Source organism: Moschus berezovskii, chromosome 19, assembly GCF_049115385.1.
Source record: "Moschus berezovskii isolate FMDL1 chromosome 19, NW_MosBer_1.0, whole genome shotgun sequence".
NCBI classification, from domain to species: Eukaryota; Metazoa; Chordata; class Mammalia; order Artiodactyla; family Moschidae; genus Moschus; species Moschus berezovskii.
This window is the reverse complement of record NC_142478.1, coordinates 21,671,579-21,698,332: the sequence shown is the minus strand read 5'-3', so window position 1 is coordinate 21,698,332 and position 26,754 is coordinate 21,671,579. Positions and strand designations below refer to the sequence as shown.

Below are 26,754 nucleotides of genomic sequence, written 5' to 3'. Positions count from 1 at the left end.
TTGGCCACCTCATGCGACGAGTTGACTCACTCACTGGCAAAGACTCTGATGCTGGGAGGGATTGGGGGCGGGAGGAGAAGGGGACAACAGAGAATGAGATGGCTGGATGACATCACTGACTCGATGGACATGAGTTTGAGTGAACTCCAGGAGTTGGTGATGGACAGGGATTCAGGGGGTGGCAAAGAGTCGGACACGACTGAGCGACTGAACTGAACTGAATGCAGGAGATGCGGGTTTGATCCCTAGGTAGGGAAGATCCCTGGGAGAAGAAAATGGCAACCCATTCCAGTATTCTTGCCTGGGAAATCCCATGGACAGAGGCGCCTGGTGGGCTACAGTCTATGGGGTCATAAAAGAGTCAGACATGACTCAGCTACTAAACAACAGAATCTTAATTATACAGACCCATATCTACCTTATATTTTAACTTCCAAGGGAACAGAAGCTGTGTCTATTCCTGCATAATACTTCACAGTTAATATATACACATATATAATATTTATGAAATATTAATACAAATTATGTAGAAAGGCTAGAAAATATTCCTATATATGTAAAGCTCTTATAGAAACATAATTCCCTAGAGTTTAATGCAATTCTGTTTTGGTCCTATAACTAGGCTTTCAAAAGCCATCAATATAATAGGAATAAACAAGCAAGGTGAGACCAAGTTACAAAACGGATGAAAAGTTAAAATCCACTTTACTATTTTAGAAATTATAGCTGCTGGAAATATAAACTGGTACAAGCCTTCAAGAAAGCAGTGAGTGTCAGATATCAAGAGTCTTAACTGACCTAGGAATTTCATTTCCAGGGCCTAACTTGAGGAAATAATCAAGAAATTCAATGGATTGTTTTATTAAAAATATGTTCAAAGAATGTTTAACAACATGGTAAAATGTTAAAATATAAATGTGGCAGGACTAAAATATAATGCATCTCTTCCATATAGTATCACTCAAGCCATGTAGACTGTGAAAATATATGTATATAATAATATATGTGTGTATATATACACATTTGCATTTCTGAAGTCTTCAAGATTAAGCAGGTATTCATAAGCAGAATTTTTAAAATTGAGTAAGAATAGTTAGGTTAGCATGATAGAAACTTTAGAGCAAATTCATATCCTGCTCATAACATTGCAGAAAGACATCCTCTATACCAAAGTTGCTATGATCTAGTAGGAAAAAAGGTAAATAATAACTTTTACTGAAATGAAAGCCACCAGGGTAAGTGCTTTACCTTCAGTTTTTTCACTTATTCCGCTTTACATTTCTGTAACAGATATTACCACTGTGCTCATTTTATAGATGAGAAATGCTGAGCAAGGTCACGGTGTTCAAGAGAAGCAGAGCCAGGATTTAAACCCAAGAACTCTAATTCCAGAGCCCTTACTCTCAAACACTTCCCTAAGCTCCAAAGTAACAAGGCTTGTTTATCCCTTATGATGCATTCAGTACCTACTTTTCTGAAAATTCCTTAATATTCCTTCCTTCAAGAAGTAAAATATAATTTCCCTCTCTCCCTTTGAGTGTGCTGCTGCTGCTGCTGCTGCTGCTAAGTCACTTCAGTCGTGTCCGACTCTGTGTGACCCCATAGACGGAAGCCCATCAGGCTCCCCCATCCCTGGGATTCTCCAGGCAAGAACACTGGAGTGGGTTGCCATTTCCTTCTCCAATGTGTGAAAGTGAAGTCGCTCAGTCGTGTCCAACCCTTAGCGACCCCATGGACTACAGCCTACCAGGCTCCTCCATCCATGGGATTTTCTAGGCAATAGTACTGGAGTGGCTTGCCATTGCCTTCTCCACCCTTTGAGTGTAGGATGAACTTAATGGTTCACTTCTAACAAACAGAACAGAGTTGAAGTGATGGTATATGACTTCAGAAAGTGCTTGATCTCTTGCTTTTGGGTCAATCTGAAGAAGCATCTCTGTAGAGAGGCCCATTAGACAAGGAACAATGGCATCCTGCCAACGGTCCTATGACTGAACTCTCTAGGACACAAACCCTCCAGCCCTAATCAAGCCCTCAGGTGATTCCATCCTCATGCAAGATCCTGTGTTAGGAACCATGCAGGTAAATCAATCTCCAATCCTTAATCTCAACAGCTAGATAATATAATGTTTATTCTTTTAAGCTGCTAAATTTGGGATGATTTGTTAATCAGCAAAAGATAATTAACACAGAAAAGGAGCAGTTTAAACTCCCAACTTATCACATTTTACAGCTTAAAGAAAGAAGGGAAAAGTTTAAAAATGACCTGTAACTTTGAACTACAGAGTCCTGAGCAGTTCTTTTCATGTCTGTCTGTATAGTCTGAGCATCAATTCTTTCATCCTCCAGCCTCTCCATTTTAAAAATAAGTAAGTCATCAAAATATAATCATTACCATTAAAGTCTAATATGAATGAGTGAACAAATGAATGCATGTGTACTCAGTCATGTCCGACTATTTGTGATGCCCACCAGGACTGTAGCCCACCACACTAATATGCCCATTGAATTCTCCCAGCAAGAATACTGGAGTAGGTTGCCATGTCCTCCTCCAGGGGATCTTCCTCACGGAGGGATCAAACCCACATCCCCTGAAGCTCTGGCACTCGCAAGCAGACTTTTTTTAAAACCACTGAGCTACCTAGGAATCTAGGTCTAATATAACCGAAAATAATTAGATACCCTTGGGTATTTGAATGATTTTATGGTCCTGGAATAACCAAGATGGTAAAAATTCTTTAGAGGTATGTAAACATACAATTGTTTCTTACACCATACTGATTTTAATGTTTTTAGCTTATTCTGGTTATTTCTTTTGTATTTTTTATCTAGAAAAGAGAATCATAAAATGTTGAAGTTAAATAAATTAACCAAAGTCACATGGTAGCTTATGATTTCGAGGTTAAAAATTCTACAAAACAATCTTCTATAAAACTTAGAAGTTACAAAATGGATGAAAAGTTAAACCCATTTTACCATTTTATAAAGTGTTGATGTTTTACTTTTTAATGTCAAAGCTAGAGCAATAAGAGTATTCCTGAGATATTAAGAAAAAATTGAAAAAAAATTTTGAGCAGTGAATCGTGGGAGAACAATAAGAGGAGGTCAAACAGCCTAAGTTTTTCTGATACAGCCAAACTAACAATGAAACTCAAAGCTGGGGTATGGTGTGTTGGGCATGTTTAGCAGGGAAAAAAAGGGTCATGAAAACTAAGGTTTAAGAAAAATATATCTATCAGGACAACAAGCTGGAATCAAGAGATTTAGGACCATTAAGTAAAGCTCAGTTCATCAATACTGGGAGACAGACAAATACATATAGGCGTGCAAGTCTGTAGATTTACAAAGAGAAAAGATACACTATTTCATATGTTTTTAAACTACTGTGGTTAATTCTCTATTTTTAGTTATTTATTATACTGATCTATTTTAATATTATAGTTAGGTTTTATAAAATATTATTAAAATGAAGATGTTTGAACCCACATTATATTCACATATCCATTCATTTATTCAACAAATAATTAACCAGCACTTATTTTGAGCAAGTAAGTATTGTAGGCACTCTGTACAACACTTTATGTTGTAGGCACCTATACTACATCTGGTAGCACTGAATTAGGTAACAAAAGAAAAAAAATTAAGCCTTCTCAATTCACACAGAACCTCTACCAAGGGTGAAATTCTTAGACAAGTGTGATATACAAAATTGCCTATACATGAAATTAGAGTAGTAATGAGTATATCCTACATTTACATGTATAAAAGCCTTCATAATGAATTTTTGATAGGGGGTTAATAAAGGAAAAATTGTTAGAAAAATATTTTGTTAGCAAAAAATAACATTTTTTTCTGAAGAAAAGAACTATGACTATTCAGATTCTCAAGGAGGTCTATGATTCCCAAAAGTTACCTTATCATAAAATTTTCTCCTCATATGCATTTATGGACCATAAAATCCTATGATGAGTAAGGATCCAGCATGTACCATTTTTGAAACTGATAATCTAGCTTAGTTTTATTCATCTTTTCTGCATTTTACTTAAGCTATCCCTGGGCCAAACTCTCTTTGAGCCTGCTGATTCTTCACTTTATGGTTTATACTAAGCAAAAAACTTTCTAGTCCTTAGCAGCCACTCCTAGAACAACACATCAACTGATTCTTGTAGCTAGTCTTTTCTAATGGATGTTGGACAAATAATTGTCTTCCAAAAGCATTTATTAAGTACCCTTATGTGTATGACACCATACAAGGTGAGTTAAAATGGTTAATGATCTATTTTAAATAACATTTGTAACAACTGATTTCAAGGACTTGGGTTATTATCATTAGGGAACGTATCTTGAATACTCTGGAAATTGTTTTCACTTCCTGTGAAAGTACAAGGGCTATGCATGATTCTTGTTTGGCATATTTATGAGAATATTTACAGTGGAGTTCTTAACTAAAATATACTGCAACTGTAAGTCAAATTCTATTTTGATTCTAAAAGGAATATTCAAATTAACTGATTTCTTCTCCTATTACAATATATCTTCTGCACCTACCCACTGAAAAGTTCTTCAAAAGTCCCTTCAAGCTTTTAACTGCCAAGCAAGCCCAAGGATCTCTTGTTAGTTTTCACCTGACTCTACCTCTTCAAACAAATGACATTTTTGACTATCCATTATTAACCTTCTTCCCTTCATATGACTTTCACAATAATAGACTGTCTGACCGTGTTTTTTTCCTATTTTCTTCAGTTGACTTAGCCTACATCTGCACAACCCTCAATGTGACTGTTCTTCCAAAGCATAAACCTTAGCCAGTTTCTCTCTTCATTCTCCACTCTCTGAAGAATGACAGTTAATATCCACGTACCACCATGACTTTCAATATTATTTCTGAACTAACTCAAAAATGAGCATCTCTAGGCTTGACTTAATTTTTTCTTTTTTTTTTTTTTTAAGGTCTAAGTTCTAATTTCCAGTTGTATGGTAAATGTCTTTATTTGGATAACCCAGTGGTATCTAAAGGTCTTTTACCTACAAATCTCCTTTGTTTCCTCTATCAATAACATTACATCATCCCAGGCTAGAAATCTTGAGTCATCTGTCTATGTTCTTAGTTTAGAAAGTCATCTCTTAAGCAACCTATAAGTCCATCGACATATGAATGGATACAGAAATTGCAGTACATATATACACAATGAAATATTACTTAGCTATAAAAAAAGAACACGTTTGAGTCAGTCCTAATGAAGTGGATGGACCTAGAGTCTATTAGAGTGAAGTAAGTCAGAGAGACAAATACCATATAGTAAAGCATCTGTATGGAAGACAAAGACACAGAGAACAGACTTGTGGACACAGTGAGGGAATATGAGGGTGGAATGAACTGAGAAAATAGCAAGGAAACACATACATTACCATATGTAAATCAGATAGCAAGTGGGAATTTGCTGTGTGACACAGGGAGCTCAGCCAGTGCTCTCTGACAACCTAGAGGGATGGGATGGGGAAGGAGATGGGAGGGGGGTTCAGGATGGAAGGGATATGTGTAAACCTGTGGCTGATTCAACCTGGTGTATGTCAGAAGCTGACACAATATTGTAAAGCAATTATCCTCCAGTAAAAAAAAAATTTAGAAAAGAAAGTCATACAATTTTTGAGAAAATTTTAAAATGTGACATTACTAAAAAAAATATATATATATATATAAAAACAGACAGTTCATGGCCCCACCATCTAGAACAAACAACTGTTATCATTTTGTTATTTATACTTGAAAGTATTGTTTCTCCCTAAGAAATAGTACATTACAAATGAAGATAATAACACCTTTGAGAACTATCCCCAGTCTTCATTCAGCATTCTATCTCTCCCAAGAAACCACTATCATGAGTTTGTGTATATTCTTCTAGCCTATTTTGTATACTTTTACATGTTCACATGCGTGTGCATATATCCCAGAATGAACACAGTATTATTTTACATGCTTTGTGTATATAAATTACATTATACTATATATGCCATTATAAAATTTGCTTTTTTCATTCAAGATTTACATTCTATCCATGTTATTATAAGTAGATATAGCTATGCTTTTTACATACTTCGAATTATCCCAGGGCATAAATATACCCCATTTTGTTAAAAAATTATCTACTGATAGGCAAATAAAGTTGTTTTTATTTTTTATTTTATAAACAATGCTGCAAAAAATGAATCTTATCTATGTTTTCTTAAACATGTGTGCTACAGTCTCTCCATGGTACATACCCACAGACTGAATTTTTAGGTCAAAGAATAAGTGCATTTTAAATTTATCTGTTACTCTTTCCAAAAGTAGCAGTCTAAAATACTGCTAGTAATGTGTCAGAGTTCCCATTTTTCTTCCATTCTTGTCAATACAGAATATAATCAGACTTTTAAAATGTTTACCATCTGCTGGATGGCGGGAAAAGTTTCGCTGCTGTATTAATTTGCATATACCTAATAAGTACTGAGAATAAACATTTGTTTCATATACTTACTGCCCATTAATGTTTCTCCTATGAATTTTGTATTCATATTCTTTATCACCTTTCTATGACACTTTCTGTCTTATGTGTAGAATGTTAACATCTAGTGTAATAACACTAATTATCTAGTGTATACTAAATAATAATAATTCAGACAGGTGTTCCAAATATCTTCTGCCAGCCTGCTGTCTGACTTTAGTTGGTCTATGGTATCCTCTGTCCTACAAAAATTTTAAGTTTTGATACAGTCAAACTAAAGTGAGCTATCACTTACAGTGTATTTTAAATAGCCCACAGAATAAAAGGGAAATCATAAAGTAGTTAAGAAATATTTAGAAATTAATTAAAATAAAAATTCATGTGAAACTATATGCAACACAGCTAAAACAGTACTTCAGTTCAGTTCAGTCGCTCAGTCGTGTCTGACTCTCCGCGACCCCATGAATCACAGAACGCCAGGCCTCCCTGTCCATCACCAACTCCCGGAGTACACTCAAACTCATGTCCATCGAGTCGGTGATGCCATCCAGCCATCTCATTCTCGGTCGTCCCCTTCTTCTCCAGCCCCCAACCTTTCCCAGCATCAGAGTCTTTTCCAGTGAGTCAACTCGTCGCATGAGGTGGCCAAAGTATTGCAGTTTCAGCTTCAGCATCAGTCCCTCCAATGAACACCCAGGATCAATCTCCCTTAGAATGGACTGGTTGGATCTCCTTGCGGTACAAAACAGTACTTAGATACCAGGAAATGAAAAGGTTTAAAAATAAATAAGCTAAACATTCAGCGATAAAGATGGAAAAAAGAGAAGAAAGAAAATAATAAAAAGCAGGAAAAATGAAATAGAGCAATAATTTTAAAAATACAAAAGATTCACAAAATCAAAAATTGATTTTGGAAAGATTAATAAAACAGACAGACCTCTGCAAGAGTTACCAAGAAAAGAAGGTAAAAATATGATACAAGAACAAAAGGGGAGAAATAACCACAGATATAATACATATGAAAATAATAAATCATGATTATGAACATTAATTGTACACTAACAAAGTTGAAATCTGGATGAACTGTATAAAGAAACTGTGTAAGTTGTATAAGGAAACAAACTGAATAGAATAATAAGCAGCAAAGAAAATGTAGTCTTAAACCTCCTTTACAAAAACAAAAAAAAATTACAGGCTTAAATGTCCTTTTAAGAAAATTCCAGCAAAAAAAAAGTGAAAGCAACCTAGATTATTTTATGAGCATAGTGTGATCTTGATTTCAAAATTAGATAAAGATAACACAAGAAAGTATAGTTCCATACTACTTATGAAAGACCCTTAACTAACAGTAAAACAAGAGCAAAATGATATATCCTCAAATGCAAGGAGAGTTCAATGCCTAAGAATTCAATTAACTGATCATATTAATGAAGAAAAATCATAACTTATCAAAGAATGCTGAATAAGCATCTGATAGGATTCCGTGAATAACTAACACAATGCAAAACCAATGTCCTACATGGAAATCCCTTAACCTGGTATATATTATATACTAAAACCTACAACAAACACTAAACTTCAGGGTGAAACTTCAGATACACTCTCAAGAGTCAGGAAGAAAACAGGAATGCGAAAGAGATGGTAAATTGGTACAGCCACTGTGGAAAACACTATGGAGGTTCCTCAAGAACTACCATTTGATCCAGCAATTTCACTCCTGGGTATATATTCAAAGAAAACAAAAACATTAATTCAAAAAGATACATGCTCCCCAATGTTCACAGCAGCATTATTTACAACAGTGAAGATACAAAGCAGTCAAAGTATCAATCAACCTATGAATGGATAAAGAAGATGTGGTGTGTTTATGGAGACAGACAGACAGACACACACACATAAATATACAGGAATACTACTCGGCCACAAAAAAGGAATGAAATTTTGCCATTTGCAACAACATGGATGGACTTGGAATGTTATTACGCTTGGTGAAATAAGTCAGAGAAAGACAAATACTGTATATCACTTATGTAAGAAATGCAAAATAATTAAACTAGTTATTATTAAACAAAAACAGACTCAAAGATACAGAAAATACACCAGTGGAGAATGGAGAGGGGGAGGGGCAAAATAGGAGTAAGGGACTACGAGGTACAAACTGCTATGTGTAAAATAAATAAGCTGTTATAAAGCATAGGAAACACAGCCAATATTTTACAATACCTATAAATATAGCATAACCTTTAATAATTATGAATCACTACTGTACACCTGGGGCTTCCCTGGTGGCTCAGATGTTAAAGCGTCTGCCTCCAATACAGGAGACCCAGGTTCAATCCCTGGGTCAGGAAGATCCCCTGGAGAAGGAAATGGTAACCCACTCCAGTATTCTTGTCTGGAGAATCCCATGGAGGGAGAAGCCTAGTAGGCTACCGTCCACGGGGTTGCAAAGAGTCAGACACGACTGAGCTACTTTACTACTTACTACTACTACTGTACACCTGAGACATACAATGTATAAGTTAACTGCTGCTGCTGCTGCTGCTGCTAAGTCACTTCAGTCGTGTCCGACTCTGTGTGACCCCATAGACGGAAGCCCATCAGGCTCCCCCGTCCCTGGGATTCTCCAAGCAAGAACACTGGAGTGGGTTGCCATTTCCTTCTCCAATGTGTGAAAGTGAAAAGTGAAAGTGAAGTCGCTCAGTCGTGTCCGACCCTTAGCGACCCCACGGACTGCAGCCTACCAGGCTCCTCCATCCATGGGATTTTCTAGGCAATAGTACTGGAGTGCCTTGCCATTGCCTTCTCCGATAAGTTAACTACACCTCATTAAAAAATTTTTCTGATTAAAAAAAATTTTAAGAGAAAATCCATTACCAAAAAAAAAAAAACCCCAAGAAATGCCAATGTTGCTTGATCAACATCTTAAGAAATAAAAAGAAGATGATTGGAGATTAGAGAGAAGAGGGCTGAGTTGTCCCAATTGAGACTATCCTAGGCCATTAAGCTCCCAGCTGATCCACAGACAACCACAAACAGGAGAATAAAACGTGGCAGATGTCTGTCAGGGAGAACTGTGCAGCAGTTAGAAACACCAGATTGGACACATACAAAGCAACATGAATGGATATTAAGAATAGTAAAAACAGACTTACTAAAAAAACAGACTAAGATAGATAATACCATTTTTATAAACTTTAAATTTATGCAACAGGATATATATACAGTTGTTGTTCAGTCACTAAGTCGTGTCTGACTCTTTGTGACCCCATGGACTACAGAATGCCAGGGTTCTCTGTCCATTGCTATCTCCCTGAGTTTACTCAAACTCATGTCCATATATACAGTTAATACACTAAAAAATACCCATTAATCAAATTAAATTTGACAGCTATGAGGGAGGAAAACTGGATATTTACATAAACAAAAGGAATAAAGAAGAATAAACAAATCAATTGAAAAATAATAAAAGTATGAAACATAGATCTATTAATATTTTACTTTTCTCTCTATAAAAAGCTAGCTGTCCTAATATAATTTATTGAATAATTCTTCCTTTCTGTAAACCCAGTCTATTATATACCAGGCATAAATGTATGCTTACTGGTTTTCTGGGCTCTCTAGTCTTCTATTCTACCCAACTACTCATCTGTGGGCCAATAACACATTCAAAAATTTTATATAATTTTATGAATAGGAGGGTAAGTACCACATATTTTGTTTCTTTTGCAGTATAGACTACTTTTGGATCTCTATCTAACAGTTTGTGAATTCCACCAAAAACAGGTCCTCTCAGAATTTTGACTGGAATTGTATTGAATTTATTTTATTTTATTTTTTTAGGTAATTATTTTTTATTGGAGGCAAATTATTTTACAATATTATATTGGTTGGTTTTGCCATACATTGACATGAATTTGCCCCGGGTTTACATAAGTTCCCCCTCCTGAACCCCCCTCCCACCTCCCTCTTCCCTTTATCCTCCCTCTGGGTCATCCCCGCATGCCAGCCCCGAGCATCCTATAACATGCATTGACCCTGAACTAGTGATTCGTTTCACATATGACAACATACGTGTTTCAATGCCATTCTCCCAAATCATCCCACCCTCACCCTCTCCCATAGAGTCCCAAAGACTGTTCTATACATCTGTGTCTCTTTTGCTGTCTCGTATACAGGGTTATCATTTGCATCTTTCTAAATTCCATATATATGTGTTAGTATACTGTATTGGTGTTTTTCTTTCTGGCTTACTTCACTCTGTATAATAGGCTCCAGTTTCATCTACCTCATTAGAACTGATTCAAATGTATTCTTTTTAATGGCTGAATAATACTCCATTGTGTATATGTACCAAAGCTTTCTTATCCATTCGTCTGCAGATGGACATCTAGGTTGCTTCCATGTCCTGGCTATTATAAACAGTGCTGCAATGAACATTGGAGTACACGTGTCTCTTTCAATTCTGGTTTCCTTGGTGTGTATGCCCAGGAGTGCGATTGCTGGATCATATGGCAGTTCTATTTCCAGTTTTTTGAGGAATCTCCACACTGTTCTCCATAGTGGCTGTACTAGTTTGCATTCCCACCAACAGTGTAAGAGGGTTCCTTTCTCTCCACATCCTCTCCCGCATTTACTGCATGTAGACTTTTGGATAGCAGCCATTCTGACTGGTGTGAAATGGTATCTCATTGTGGTTTTGATTTGCATCTCTCTGATTATGAGGGATGTTGAGCATTTTTTCATGTGTTTGTTAGCCATCTTTATGTCTTCTTTGGAGAAATGTCTGTTTAGTTCTTTGGCCCATTTTTTGATTGGGTCATTTATTTTTCTGGAATTGAGCTGCAGGAGCTGCTTGTATAATTTGGAGATTAATCCTTTATCAGTTGCTTCATTTGCTATTGTTTTCTCCCATTCTGAAGGCTGTCTTTTCACCTTACTTATAGTTTCCTTTGCTGTGCAGAAGCTTTTGATTTTAATTAGGTCCCATTTGTTTATTTTTGCTTTTATTTCCAATATTCTGGGAGGTGGGTCATGGAGGATCCTGCTGTGATTTATGTCGGAGAGTGTTTTGCCTACATTCTCCTCTAGGAGTTTTTATAGTTTCTGGTCTTACATTTAGCTCTCTAATCCATTTTGAGTTTATTTTGGTGTATGGTGTTAGGAAGTGTTCTAGTTTCATTCTTTTACAAGTGGCTGACCAGTTTTCCCAGCACCACTTGTTAAAGAGACTGTCTTTTCTCCATTTGATATTCTTCCCTCCTTTGTCAAAGATGAGGTGTCCATAGATGCGTGGATTTATCTCTGGGCTTTCTATTTTGTTCCATTGATCTATATTTCTGTCTTTATGCCAGTACCATACTGTATTGATGACTGTGGCTTTGTAGTAGAGCCTGAAGTCCGGCAGGTTAATTCCCCCAGTTCCATTTTTCTTCCTCAAGATTGCTTTGGCTATTCGAGGTTTTTTGTATTTCCATACAAATTGTGAGATTATTTGTTCTAGTTCTGTGAAAAATATTGTGGGTAGCTTGATAGGGATTGCATTGAATGTATAAATTAGTTTGGGTAGTATACTCATTTTTACAATATTTATTCTTCCAATCCATGAACATGGTATATTTCTCCATCTATTAGTGTCCTCTTTGATTGCTTTCAGTAGTGTTTTATAGTTTTCTATGTACAAGTCTTTTGTTTCCTTAGGTAGATATATTCCTAAGTATTTAATTCTTTTCGTTGCAACAGTGAATGGAATAGTTTCCTTAATTTCTCTATTTTCTCATTATTAGTGTATAGGAATGCAAGGGATTTCTGTGTGTTGATTTTATATCCTGCAACGTTACTGTAATCATTGATTAGCTCTAGTAGTTTTCTGGTAGAGTCTCTAGGGTTTTCTGTGTAGAGGATCATGTCATCAGCGAACAGTGAAAGTTTTACTTCTTCTTTTCCAATTTGTATTCCTTTTATGTCTTTTTCTGCTCTGATTGCTGTAGCCAAAACTTCCAGAACTATGTTGAAGAGTAGTGGTGAGAGTGGGCACCCTTGTCTTGTTCCTGACTTTAGGGGAAATACTTTCAGTTTTTCACCATTGAGGATAATGTTTGCTGTGGGTTTGTCATATATAGCTTTTATTATGTTGAGGTATGTCCCTTCTATTCCCACTTTCTGGAGGGTTTTTATCATAAATGGATGTTGAATTTTGTCGAAGGCTTTCTCTGCATCTATTGAGATAATCATATGATTTTTATTTTTCAGTTTGTTAATGTGGTGTATTACGTAGACTGATTTGCGGATATTGAAGAATCCTTGCATTCCTGGGATAAAGCCCACTTGGTCATGATGTATGATCTTCTTAATATGCTGTTGGATTCTGATTGCTAGAATTTTGTTAAGGATTTTTGCATCTATGTTCATCAGTGATATTGGCCTGTAGTTTTCTTTTTTTGTGGGGTCTTTACCTGGTTTTGGGATTAGGGTGATGGTGGCCTCATAGAATGAGTTTGGAAGTTTCCCTTCCTCAGCAATTTTCTGGAAGAGTTTGAGTAGAATAGGTGTTAGCTCTTCTCTAAATTTTTGGTAGGAATTGTATTGAATTTATACATTAATAGGGGAAAAATTAACAGTTTTACCATGTCCAGTTTTCCATGTGTTTATGGGTTAAAGATTAAAGGAACCAATAAAATTGGTTTGGTCTATTTTTCTATTGTTTCTTAAGGAAGTTGTGTATCTCCTCATTTAGTTACGTCCCTCCATAAAGTAAAGTTCTTATTTTCATACAGGTATTGCATATACCTGTTCCTAATTAAATTTTTACAACTCTGTGAATGGGATCTCTCTCGTCCCGTTGCTCTGGTATACACAGCAACCCTGCTGAACCTTCTCAGCAACGTTAAACTCTATTTGCTGTTGGTCTTACGTTGCTCAGTGGTTGTGGAGCACAGGCTTAGCTGCTCTGCTGCTTGAGGGATCTTCCTGGACCAGCGATTGAACCCATGTGCCCTGCACTGGCAGGCGGATTCTTTACCACTGGACTACCAGGGAAGCTCGAAATAGTTTATTTGGAATGATACTGATGTTTCCAGACATTGTTGAGTTTCTGCTATGACAGTCCCTGCTGAGATTCTGCTATGACAGTTAAAAACTGACCTGAATATAACTGGAAAAAAACATACAAGGTTGTATTTTATTTAGTTCGGTATAATGTTCTATAGATCTCTAGTTTATCAAATTTGTTAATCCTGTGGTTCAGTTCTTTGATGTCATTTTAAATTTTGTGTCTGTTTAATTTTTCAGTTTTGACAAAGGTGTTTTTAAAGTCCCAGTTTTGCAGACACATCGACTTAGCCTTGCAATTCTTAAAGTTTTTACTTTATGTTTTGGTGGTAGCTTGCACAGCTTGTGGTATCTTGGTAGATCTTCCTGCAGTGGAAGCAAAGAGTCCTAACCACTGGACCACCAGGAATTCCCAAACGTTTTTACTTTAAATGATATTATAAGGCTATGTTGTTAGATGCATATAAGTTTATGATGATTATATTTTCTGGACTGTTCCTCTTAGCAGTTTGAAGAGCCTTTGGCCCAATTAATTTGTACCCCGAATTCTATTTCAGTACATTAGCTTTATTTGGTTAGTATTTCTCTGATAAACATGTTTTTCCACTGTTTTTATTTGTTTTGTGTATCTGTAAAAAATAGCAGGCTCATGTTAAGATCACAACTGGTAATTTTAATTGATGTTTTGGACTATTTCTGCTGTTTGGATTTATGATTTGTATTTCCTTAGTTTTTCCCTCCCCCTCTTTTCTTGCTTTTTTGTTAGATTGGTTAAAAGTTTAATTTATTCCCTAACCTATCCCCCAACTTAGTACTTTGGAAGCCATACTTTCCATTTCTATTATTTTAGTATGCTCTAGTTACTTAAAATAAATGTTCTTTTTACTTGTCATCTTCTTCAGATCATGTTTCGCACAGCTCCTATTTTATTCAAAGGCCACCAAAATGTGGTTCCACTCTATCTTTCTACGCTCATTTCTCTCAACCATATACATCCACGAAGCCTAATTAAACTACATTACTTACCAGTTTAAACTACATTACTTATCAGCTTCTAAATAAAATTTAGAAATTTCTGAAATTCTGTTCTGGTTCATGACGTTTTCTGATTCATTCACTCCATCAACAAATATGTTATTCAAAACCCACTTGGTGCCAGCTTTGAGCAATACCAGTAAACATAACAGATATGGTCTCTGGCTTTATGAAGCATTGAGTGAAAAGATTAAACAATAAATATAATAAAATAAAACTTCATGAATTCAGATAAATTTTTAGTGGGAGTTGGCTCCCATCTTGCACTCTGTTCTCCAACAGCAGTCACTGGAGAACACAAATACCAGCAGGTGGCACCAAACCACCTAAGTCTGACAGACTGATTTGGATACCTTATTCTGAATTCCACACACACATTTCCTCATCCACACAGACTGACTCGGATCATTTTATTAAACTCACAGTAATATCATATTTCAAATCACATTTGTGATTTGAATTTTTTAGAATACTTACTACTTTATCATGGGAGTTTATTGGATCATAAGTTTTGTAGGTGCTAATCAAAAACGAAAAAAGGAATGGGAGTCTCCGACAAAATAACGGAACTGTCACAACCGAGACTGAAGAGTATCAGTTAAAGGTCCTCTCTCTGAGAAAGTGACTTTCAAACTGATGTCTGAAAGACGACCAGGAATTGAAAGCTATAAAATGGAAAGTAACATGTTCCAGAAAGAGAACAGCATATGCGAGCACCCTACGAAGATAAAGTTTGATTTAAAGGAAAGGTGAAAAGACAACAGTGTATGTGTATGTCTGGGGTAAGGGTACTGGGTAATTCATCAGAGTATAATGCTTATGAGCTTGGGCCCTGGAGCCCTAGCTAACCTACCATCTGACTTATCATCTGACTTTAAGTTCTTGTTCCACCACTTAAATAGCTGTCTAGCTTTAGAAAGGTTATTCAACCTAGGGTTGCTAGAAGTATTAAATCTCTTATTATATAAAGCCCTAAGAACTATTCCTGGTAATACAGTAAAGATATATTAATGTTAAGAGTTTTGTTTTTTTGTTGCTATTATTGTTGTTATCGTTTCTAGATGGATGAGAGGAGACAAACTATTCTGTGTCTTGAAGGCCATGTTAAAAATCCTGCATATTGGGATTTCCCTGGTGGTCCAGTGGTTAAGAATCCACCTTGCAATGCAGGGAACATGGGTTCGATCCCTGGTAGGGGAATTAAGATCCCATAGGTCCCAGAACAACGAAGCCCAATTGCCTCAACTACTGAGCCCAAGAGCCACAATTACAGAGTCCAGCGTCTGTGCACGACCACAAAAGGTCTCACATGATGCAAGGAAGATCCCGAGTGGTGCAACTAAGACCTGACACAGCCAAGTAAACAAATAAATAAACCTGAAATTTATCCTAAGTGCAGTCAGAACCCACCAAAAGGTTTTTCAGGAAGGGAATATCACATTTCAATTTATAAATATATTTTTAAAATCAACATGAATGAATTGATTAGGGTTGGGGGGGCAGGGGAAGGGAATGGAAACAAGATCTATTGAAAGGCCAAAGGCCATCACAATAGCTCATATAAAAAATAACTGCAGGATGGACTAGGCTAGTAGCAATAAAGTTAGAAAGAAATTGGTAAGTTTATGATACATTTTGGTGGTAAAACTGATGTGATTTGGTAATGGACTAGGAGGTTAAGGGAGGAAAGGTATAAATGATGACTTTTTACAATACCCAGCCCCAAACCTTGAATAAAATCTTCCTTACTGTATGTACTTTAATGACTGTCACTGTATTTTTTTTTTTTTTTTTTTTACAGTTCTCAAATGAGAGTTATCTTCCCAGGCTGAGCTAAAACATGAACTTTCCATCACAGGAGCTAATAGCTGTCTCCTCCTCACAACACTCTTTACATTATAAAGACCTATTTTTCTAAATATATATTTTCCCTATCAAAGGCAAGTTCCTTTATAGTCAAGGCTATATTTCTTGTTCTAGCCCACATTAAAAAAGTGCTACATGCAGTACAGGCAGTCTTGGATAACCCCACAAATGGTCTCACAGCCAAGGCAACTCCTCAAGTTTCTTTCTTTCCTTGAAAGGAAATTCAGTTTGCTTTCTTCTCCTTTCAATTATTCTATCTTTGGGGATTCTGTTTCCCTTTAGATTAGTTGCAGAATTAACTAGTTTTTCATTGGCATCCCCATTCCTTGAAGCCACCAAAAACAAGTATTTAGGGATTCTTTTTGTTGAAGTGCTTGCTACTAATTCTACTGAAAAACGAAAGGTAACAAAATTAAACACAGGATTATATTATCTTACAATAGTGGTCTTTAATTTATAGTTCCTGATTCCCTTTGTGAGAGGGTAAACTGAATGCCCCTTACTTTTATTCCCAAGGATGAGGTTCACCAAAAGTTCCTTCTTTTTTTGTGTGTGAAGGCCTCTCTTCCCAGAATATAGCCTGTAGATGAAGCCTTCAGTTCAGTTCAGTCGCTCAGTTGTGTCCGACTCTTTGCTAGACATAATAATCAGTGTCTTCTTATCTCAAGAAGATAACTGGCACTTCTAAGGGTCTCCTAAGTAGGCATGTAATGTAGCAATCAAATTAAAAACAAATGCTACTCTGCCAGCCTTGTTTTTTCCAAACCAAATGGCTAAAGCTAACTGCTGTAAATCCAAATAGATGTTAACTATGCTAACTATTTGAGCTCTTTCTCCTCTTCAACCAAATCCTTGGTTCTCTCTTCAAAACAATTTCGCATTTTAAGTCATTATTCTAAGTCTTTATAAGGATTAAGCTGCAGGGAAAAAAAGGTATGAAAAACAAAACAAAAACAGGATTCAGATTCTCCTAAAGTCTCATCAAACAACAAGCATAATAAGAACTCATTTTTTGCTAACTGCTTTAGAGACATAACTCTTTTCTTTTTGATGTAAAACTTTCTAGGTTTATCTTTTGTAAGATCATCTAGTCATAAGAAAATCTCTAAGTTCTGGCTAACGAATAATTCATTTTGTTCAAATATATTCTTAAAAAAGTCCTGGAGGATAACTACTTATTATCATGACTCAATCTTACAGAAAACATATGAAAAGTATTTTCATTAAATTAAAAAAATTTAATTGTTCATTCCTTTAAAGTAAGATATATATTTTGGCTGATTTTAAGAAGTAAAAGGAAATCAAACAGTTACAACCAAATGCTGAATTTAAACGTGAAGAATATGGGATATCTATTGTAAAAATCTGTACTTCACCTTAATAATGTCTAAGAGAAAGAAAGGAAATTAGCTATATTCCTTCTTCCCTTGATATACTCAATAAAAAAATTACAGAAATGTAAACAAAATTTTTAAATAAAAACTAGTTCTATCTCATCTCTTAATCCCATTCCCAAATTGTAACTAAGCACCGCAAACACACTGAGTTCTTAGCCCTATTCCCTGATTTTTTTGTGAGTGGGAAGAAGTCACTTATGCTTCTGATGGCAGTATTTCCATACAATTTTTTTTAAAAAGGTGAGATTTACAAGTGCTTAATTCCATTTGACTTGCTTCTCCGTCCCTAAACCTTAACAGTCAACTATGCCCTTATGAGAAAATTTAAATATGACCCACCACAGTAGAAATAATTCAATCTGGAACTTACAGACTTGGTTACTTTTTGTCTTTCCTCACATTTCCCCAACCTTATCTACTTTATACTATTATTTCCTCAAATGGTTGTTTTTCTCAACTTAGTTGGTAAGCTTCTTTGAGGCCAGCCACCATGTTATAGTCAACTCTGAATCACTTACTCCCTAGGAGCTGTGACAGTACTTTGCATATAATAGGTACTTTGTACACGATAGATATTAGTTCACCAATATCACAATTGTGCTTAAAAACTGACATATGAAGGAGGAAAAGGGAGAATTTACCTGTTGCTTCAATTGTTTGAAAAGAAATGGTTCATGAATTTATTATTTAAGCTTAACTGAAAATACTACCTGTAAAGAACAATTTCAGGAGTTGCTAATTTATGTAATCTGCATTATGATAAAGAAATTTTACTCTAAGCGGAATTTACATACTTTCTCCACTAGAGCCTAAATATTGCATGAATGCAGACATTGCTTCTTTTGTCTATCACTCCAACCCCATGCTTTAAACAGTGAAAGTCACTCAGTCGTGTCCAACTCTTTGTGACCCCATGGACTATAGATATAGAGTCCATGGAATTCTCCAGGCCAGAATACTAGAGTGGGTAGCCTTTCCCTTCTCCAGGGGATCTTCCCAACCCAGGGATCGAACCCAGGTCTCCCACATTGCTGGCGGATTCCTTACCAGCTGAGCCACAAAGAAAGCCCATGCTTTAAATAGTGCCTGATATATAGCAGATGCTCAATGAATGTTTACTAGTGAATTAATTAATAACAGTAATGCACTCCATCATCTCATACAAACCTGAAAGAACTTTAGTACCTATTCACCCGCAAAAACAATCTTTGTGATGGGTAAAATACAACACAGTAAGAAACTATTAACCGAGTTCTCACAGTGGCAGAAGCTCTTTTAGTGCTATCATTGCCAACAGTCAAAATAATGGTTCTCAAAGTATGATCCCCAGGCCAACAGCATCAACATCATCTGGGGACTTGTTAAAAATGCAAATTCTTGAATTCTACTCCACTGAATCACAAATCCAGGAGGTGAAGCCTAGCGATCTGTATTTTAATAAGCACTCCAGATGATTATGACATATGCTCAAGTTTGAGAACCACCAGTCACAGAAATCTTTTTCATGGAAATCGAAGGGATCTCAAACCAACAAAAAAGTGAAGAAAGATTAGATGAGGCTTTTAAGAAATGCACTTGATGTACAAACACCGGAATGTTTTTAGAATAAGTCAAGCCATTAAGTGACATGAAAAACTACCACTATACAGTTAAGAGGTTTTCCTCTTTTCCTTAGCAGAAATCATAAAACTGTATTCAATAAGAAAAACATTTAAAGTGGCTTTCAGACCCCTACTATGAGCTATTAAGGAAAGAGAACAGAAGCAGTGCAGAATATGCAGAAGAAAAGGAAGATAAGGTAGACAGCTAAAAATAAGACATGAATGAGATAGAGGAAAATTGTTTTTTAGATCCACCTGAAATTTAGCACCTTAATTTTAAATAAAGTACAAACCACAGTAGTTTTCACAGTCACATTATCTGTGACCTCATGACCAACAGAAATCATAAAATATTTTCATATTGTATTATAGTTATTACATATTTCTCAAAATATAATTGATGGTTATCACCACTTTGAAATTACAGCAATATATTTGATCTGCTACTAAATCTCATTATTTAATACATTATTAAGGAAACATGGATTAATATATCACAATTTAAAATAGCCTGAAAACTATATTTCAATATATTTGGTTTCCTGGTATTCCTAGGTATTTTATATATTTAAAAACGTGAAGTATGAGAGAAGGTCCACAGGCTTTACCACATGGCCAAAAAGGCTCACAATACAAAAACATTAAAAAATCATGCAAAAGCTAATAGTTAACAGTTGTGTTAAAAGTGTTCTTGACCTCTTCTTAAGTTATGCACCCCTTCCCAAATCTGAGAAAAAATGTACAGACCCTTTCCCAAGTTTACAACAGGGCACGGGGCATGCAAAAGGAACAATGATTCCTCCTCCTGAAACAGCATTATATCAAAGCACCCACATCTTGATTCCTAAAAGAAATGCTAGTTGTGCAACTACTTTAATCTCTATTAACTTTTAGCTTAGTATGGGCAATGAGCACATCTATAGCCCCATATCTGCAGAGGGAGACAATTTAGTGGAAAGTGAGTAAGAATAGTCAACTAGCTTAAAATTAGGAAACTGTGAATGAGGAGCTAAGGACTTCAGTCTTTATTTCAGGTAATGCTTTTATTGTCTTACTTTACTTTTCATTTATAGTACTCAATATTTTGGAAACAAATTTGTATAAAAAACATACTTTGTTTAAAACTCTTAAAAAACCTTCCCACCACCTTTCAGATAAGGCCCAAAAAACATATATAAAAGTTTCAGTCCTTACCAGTTAAGATTTTACCTCTTTTGCTTCATTTTAATCCCCTTTCCTTGTCATAAATCATAATCTAGCCATACTGAATACCTTTTCTGCTTAAACAGACTGTTCTCCTTCCTCCAGACTTTCAGACACGCTATTCACTACATGGCTAATTACTTCAAACCTTTCAAACCTGTTTAAATGTCACTTCCTCAAGAAGGTATTCTCTGACCTCCCAGCCATTCCTCTGCAGTATGCTCTCTAAACCTTTCATCAATCCTATCATAACACTAACTCATTAATTGTATTGCAGCAATGTGTTTAATTGTTCATCTTTTCCACAAAGCTGAATGCCTGGTGAGGGCAAAGGCAGGGTCCTGCTTACCACAAGAATTTCAGCTCTGAGCCTGACAGGCTGCAGGTCTGCAGTAAGAGCTGGGAGCGGAATGGATTTGCCTACAGTGTTAAAGCATTCCTATTTGTATACCTAAGAAGCCTGAACTATCCCTACTTTGTAACACTTGTAACCTTATGTGCTACTCATTTAAAATTTTATATAATCTGCATTTAACCTCGCCACAGTCTGAATTAATAAAACTGTATTACTTAGACACATTGTTATATATAAAATTAGAAGTTATTAGTGCTTAAAAAACAAGTCTGAGTGCAACGGAACGAATTCTACTAGTTTCCCAAACTAAACAAACATCCTTTAATAATCTACTGTCTGGATATACTTATCTTTCCTTTTATATAAAACAGATGTTTCTTGAAAAGTATACAAATACCATTTAAAATCATTCCTTTTCATGTTTTATTAATTGATGGGGTAGTTCTTTGCTTTTGACCACTCTCCACATAATTAATAATCTGTTAAAAATATATTCAGACTGTACTAGATATCTGTGGCTATTTTAAAAAGCCTTGAAAGGATCCTGGTTTAAAATGATAGTTTAAAAGCTTTCTAAGTCACAAAATTCAATTAAAAACTGCCAATTATGATAAAATTCTACTTTTTTTTTTTTTTTTTGCCCTGCAGTGGCTTGAGGAATCATATTTCCCCAAATAGGGCCCTAGCAGTGAAAGCACCAAGTCCTGATCACTGGACCACCAGGGAATTCCCAAACTCTACCTACTGAGTTAAGTAAAAGAATCATATTAGAATACTTTTTCATCTTCTATACCCTCCATAATTTAAAATTTTATCTTATGGTTATTTTGTGTGCTTTTAAACAATATAATTAAATGGTACTTTAAATACCCTCTCTTAAAAAACAGTACAGAATTTAGAGATCTTAGCATATATAGAGATCTCCACAACTGTAACTCATCTCTTTTTTCATAAACCAGATATTTTAATATCTAATTCCCAGATAATGGGAATTTCAGGAAGATTCATAATTGCATGATAACATAGTTCATTAATTCTAAGACATTTTTTCACATTTTGGCATCTCTGAAATCAGTGTATTTCACAATTGACAATATCCTAAAATGTACAATTGGCAGCATTTTTTCTTTCAGTGGTCTAAAAATGTTTCTTACAGTTGATGGCATCTCAGATTAAATTAAATACTGTCAATAAAATATTGAAAACTTTTCTCTAATAATGCTTTCTAACTAAATAATTGTATAAATATAACTCAAACAGTTCTAGAATCAAAACTAAATAAACTTTAAGATTTACACTTTACCTTTTTAGAAAACTAGTGACCAGGCTAAACTCAAGAAAATAGATAACTGAAAGAAAACACTTCTTAAAAAGTTATTTTAGGAAAAAGTATAGATTAGTAGCAGAAATAACAGACATGAAAAAAAAAAAAGAAACAAACTTGAAGATATTCAGTCAGTAGTAACTTCCAAGGAAGTGGAGGCAGGAAATAGCCCTAGAGTTTTACCCGTAAAAAGAAACAAGTATTAGGAACAAGACAGGAGATTTAAATTTAGATAGTAAATTATTTAGGAGGAAAAATACTATTTTAATCTTTCTCCTATACGGAGGACTCATTGTCAGCCTTTAAACAAAAATATGGTAGAGGGAGTAGAAATAACTGTAATTAAATGGAAAATTGTAAACATTCTTAATAAATTAAAGACCAACCTACCAGCATTGTCTTCCTTCTGGCTCAATCTGTTTCCCCTTCAGGTAATCCTAGGAAAGGGGCTCCTTTTCAGATCCCCAGTTTTTCATGTCGATCTTCTACCTCCCTGTGGCAACAATATTTTCTAATTAAAAGAGTCCTCTTGTGCCACAGGGAGGATTTCTGACGGTATAACAAATACAAACATTATTCACAACTCATCATGAAGTCAACCTAGTCTTGAGATTCTTCAAGAAAGAAATTTGGTTCCTTATTTTTCAAGAGAAATCTGGTTTTTATTTTTTAAAACTCCATCTCAAAAAAGCTAATATTTCATTTATTTAAAAAAAAAGCACTACTTTCTTGTTGAAGTATATAAAAATTCTTATCATTCATCTATCTTTTCAGCTAATCTCTAGACACAATTTTGTTGATCATAAAAAAAAGCTTTCTGAGTTCTCTTGACAATTACTTTAACTAGTAAGACCAACCTTTTATATTTTGATACCTGGTTAAAAACCAAAGTCCTGTTCCCAATAATCAGAAGAGACTAGTAGGAAGCTATCAGATCCCTTTCAGCCAACGTTTGTTAGTAAAGATTAATAAATAAGTCTATGTGCATTATATAACATGATGCTGCTGCTGCTGTTACTGCTGCTAAGTCACCTCAGTCGTGTCCGACTCTGTGCGACCCCTTAGACGGAAGCCCACCAGGCTCCCCCATCCCTGGGATTCTCTAGGCAAGAACACTGGATTGGGTTGCCATTTCCTTCTCCAATGTGTGAAAGTGAAAAGTGAAAGTGAAGTCGCTCAGTCGTGTCCGACCCTTAGCAATCCCACAAACTGCAGTCTACCAGGCTCCTCCATCCATGGGATTTTCTAGGCAAGAGTACTAGAGTGGCTTGCCATTGCCTTCTCCGAACATGATGCTAATTATGCTTAAAACATACATTAAAAAAGATCAGCAGGGAATTTAGAAAAGTGGTAGTTACTGTCCCCTCACTGGTAAGATTATGGGTGATTTTCACTGTTTGTTCTTTGCAATACTTTCAGTTTTTCCAGTGAGCATGTATTGCTTTTATTAGACGAAAATAAAAAGTCAAATTTAGGTATAAGCAAGAATGAATAAAACTTACTGTGATTTTTAAGACAAAGTTAATCTAAGTATAACAACATTATGGCTTTGCTATATTTTGGGTGACAATATTTATGTTCTGGATGAGTACCTTTTTATACTTAAAATAACCCAACAGTATCCAATAGCTTTTTTTAGCTTATATAAAAAAGAAAACACATTTAAGATTTTACATACATGATTCTTGATTATATTGCAATTCTAAGTCAAAACTCAATTTGCTTCAGTCTATATTTCCTAACAGTTATGTGTTAAACAGTATATTATATATTATATTCAAATAATATAAACAGAATAAAAGTATGGGCCCTGTATTCAAGGGGCTTGTATGCTTACTTTGAAAACAAAAGGAGTATACACACAAGAATAGTATAAGAAAGTAAATGATCAAGTGCCTACATCCAGATGGTCTAACAGAAGATCAGGAGAGAGAGTGTGGGCAGTTTCATGTAGTTGGGCCTGAAAGTATGAATAATACTTGACATTCTTGATAGAAAACTATATTTGAGCAAAAGCTCAAAAGCATAAATAGCACAGCCACACAGAGGGCAGAAAGGAAACATCTAGAGTACAGTGTTTCTGTAGATAAGAAGGCCAGATTTAAAAGGCTCTACTTCTGGATGACTCTGTGGGTCAATGAATTTGGTAGAGGAGTGGACTTGGAAATCTGATCAACAAAAGAGCTTCAGGAGAATGATAAATGTAGATACCAGAGCACAGTAAGTTAAGGAAGGAATGAGGAAGAAAAAGTACAGACTTATGGTATAAAACATTTGTCTTTTTAAAAAGTCAAAGTGAAAGGAAAGAGAATTACTATAACAGAGAAGTAGAGAAGTATTAAACAAATGTTGTGTTTCAATGTATAAAAGACCTTCCCTATATCTGAAGGCACAAAGAGAGGTATTAATGAAGGTAAGAAACACTCATGGAGTACTTCCATCACAAGCACTGTGTTTTATAGGTTTATTTTATATAATCTTCACAACCTTGAACTTCTATCTTACCAGAGTAAGATAGACTCTGAAAAGGTTAATTATTGTCAAATAAGTGATAAAGTGGAAATAAGTGATAAAGTGAAACCAAGACTAACCAACCCAATCAATAGTCTTCCTTTTCCTATTAAAAGGAAGCTACTTAAAGGCTTAAAAGAAAAAAAATTAAGCTCAAGATTAGTCACCCAGGATTTTCTATCATATTTGACTACTCTTTGGCTCTTGTTCACATCTTCAAAATGTAAGCATTCTTTAGGGTTAATTTCTTAATTCTGTGTCCTTTGTTCTTGATCACAGAGTGACAAATATACAATTTAAAATCTTGCCCTAAGGAAATCTCTCAAATTCCTCTCCCCTTGGAGTTTTCATTTATTTCTATGGCTTCGATGAGGATGATTCTCCAATTAGTCTCTCCTTGACCTTTCTGTACTAAGCTTCAGTTGTACTAGATAAGTCTTTCATTTGCTCTATGGATCTTTCCCCACCCTCCACATTGTTCTCTGTCCCAGGAGGCTGACTTCCCTGGGCTCCTTCTATGTGGCACTGCCCTCAAGTCAGCTATGTCCTTGGACCAAAGGTTCCAGATTCTCTCAAGGTAACCCTCTCTCCACGGCTCTCTTCTTCTGGGTTCCAGTAACCCTTCCCTCTGGCCCTGGACCAAAGGGAAGAAATAACTCTATTATTGCTAGCTCGGTACACTCGCTGACATATTTGTAACTATCCATTTATTAAAATACTCTTTAAATTATCTTAATTTGAATATGCCCTCTCTTTTGTGATGGGACACCGACCATACATTTACATGTCTTTTTAAATACCTAAATATATCTCCTCAGATGCCCTGCTTCAAATCAAAATCAACATGCTTATTATCAAACTTTTCTGTTTTCCCCAAACTCCCTTATGATACTTTCATCATTATTAAGGTAAAAAAACTGAGTAATAACTAACTCTGTTTCTTCCCATAATCTATCATGCCAAGTCTTGATCTTACATAATCGTATTGCTTATATAAGCCCTTTCTGTTCCTACTGCTTCTGTGCATGGACTCGGACACTCAGTTGTGTCCAACTCTCTGCAGCCCATGGGAGTCTCTCGGCAAGAATACTGGAGTAGGGTGCCCTTTTTCCTCAAGGGGATCTTCCTGAACCAGGAAATGAACCCAAGCCTCTTAGTCTCCCACACTGGCAGGTGGGTTCTTTACCATTAGTGCCACCTGAGAAGCCGCCTATTGCTTCTACCTTGTCTCAGTACTTTTCAAGCCATCCCTGCCTCATACTACAACAGCGAGTCTTTCTGCTTCATCTTTACAATGCATCCTCTATCTACTAACATACTAAGCATCTATGATTATCTACTCAAAACCCTCCAAATTTTGCTGTTCCTTATATGCTTAATTAGTAACTTAAGTTCAAATCACAGACTAGTCACAGCTCTTAGTGGAACCTATTAGTGTCTTATTTACTCCAGTATCTCCTAAGCATAGCTTGAGTTTCTGCACTCCACCCATTTGTTAACTATATTTCCCTCATTCGACACGCCATCCGCCTACCTGCTACCTCATCCGAAACCTATCGTTCGTCCTCCTCCTTTACTTTCTCTAAAACATTCCCTAATCCTGTAATTGAACTTTCCTCTTCTGAACATTTCTTTGAATTTATAAATAGTGCTCAACTGATTTTATGTTGGTTTATATTTTTTTATACTATATGTATCTTATCTCCACAAAATATAAATTACTACCTCCTTGTGAGAAACAAACATGTTGAACACAGTGCCCTGGCACATAACAAACACAAAATATTTACTAATATGTTTTCATAAATTGAAGTGGACGGTTATGAATATAAATATAGTTTAAGTTAAGGTACAAAATGAAGAAGCAGATGCTAAACAACTTGATCTTTTCAGGCAAGTCTTAAAAGTTTTCTAGGAAAACTTATTATTG

The 26,754-nt window shown here is 35.6% G+C and overlaps 1 protein-coding gene across 8 annotated transcripts in view; it reads right to left on the bottom strand.

Moving 5' to 3' along the window:
* ELF2 (E74 like ETS transcription factor 2) overlaps window positions 1-26,754 on the bottom strand; it is a 71,294-nt gene that overhangs the window by 22,305 nt on the left and 22,235 nt on the right. For 2 of the 8 annotated variants that reach the window (XM_055405279.2, XM_055405280.2), the window contains exon 2: window positions 22,704-22,806. The exons of 5 other annotated variants lie outside the window; for them this stretch is intronic. The gene's annotated coding sequence lies outside the window, so the exon portion shown is untranslated. Of the gene's footprint in view, window positions 1-22,703; window positions 22,810-26,754 lie in introns of those variants that run through there. One more of the 8 variants, XM_088828022.1, reaches the window with a different exon arrangement.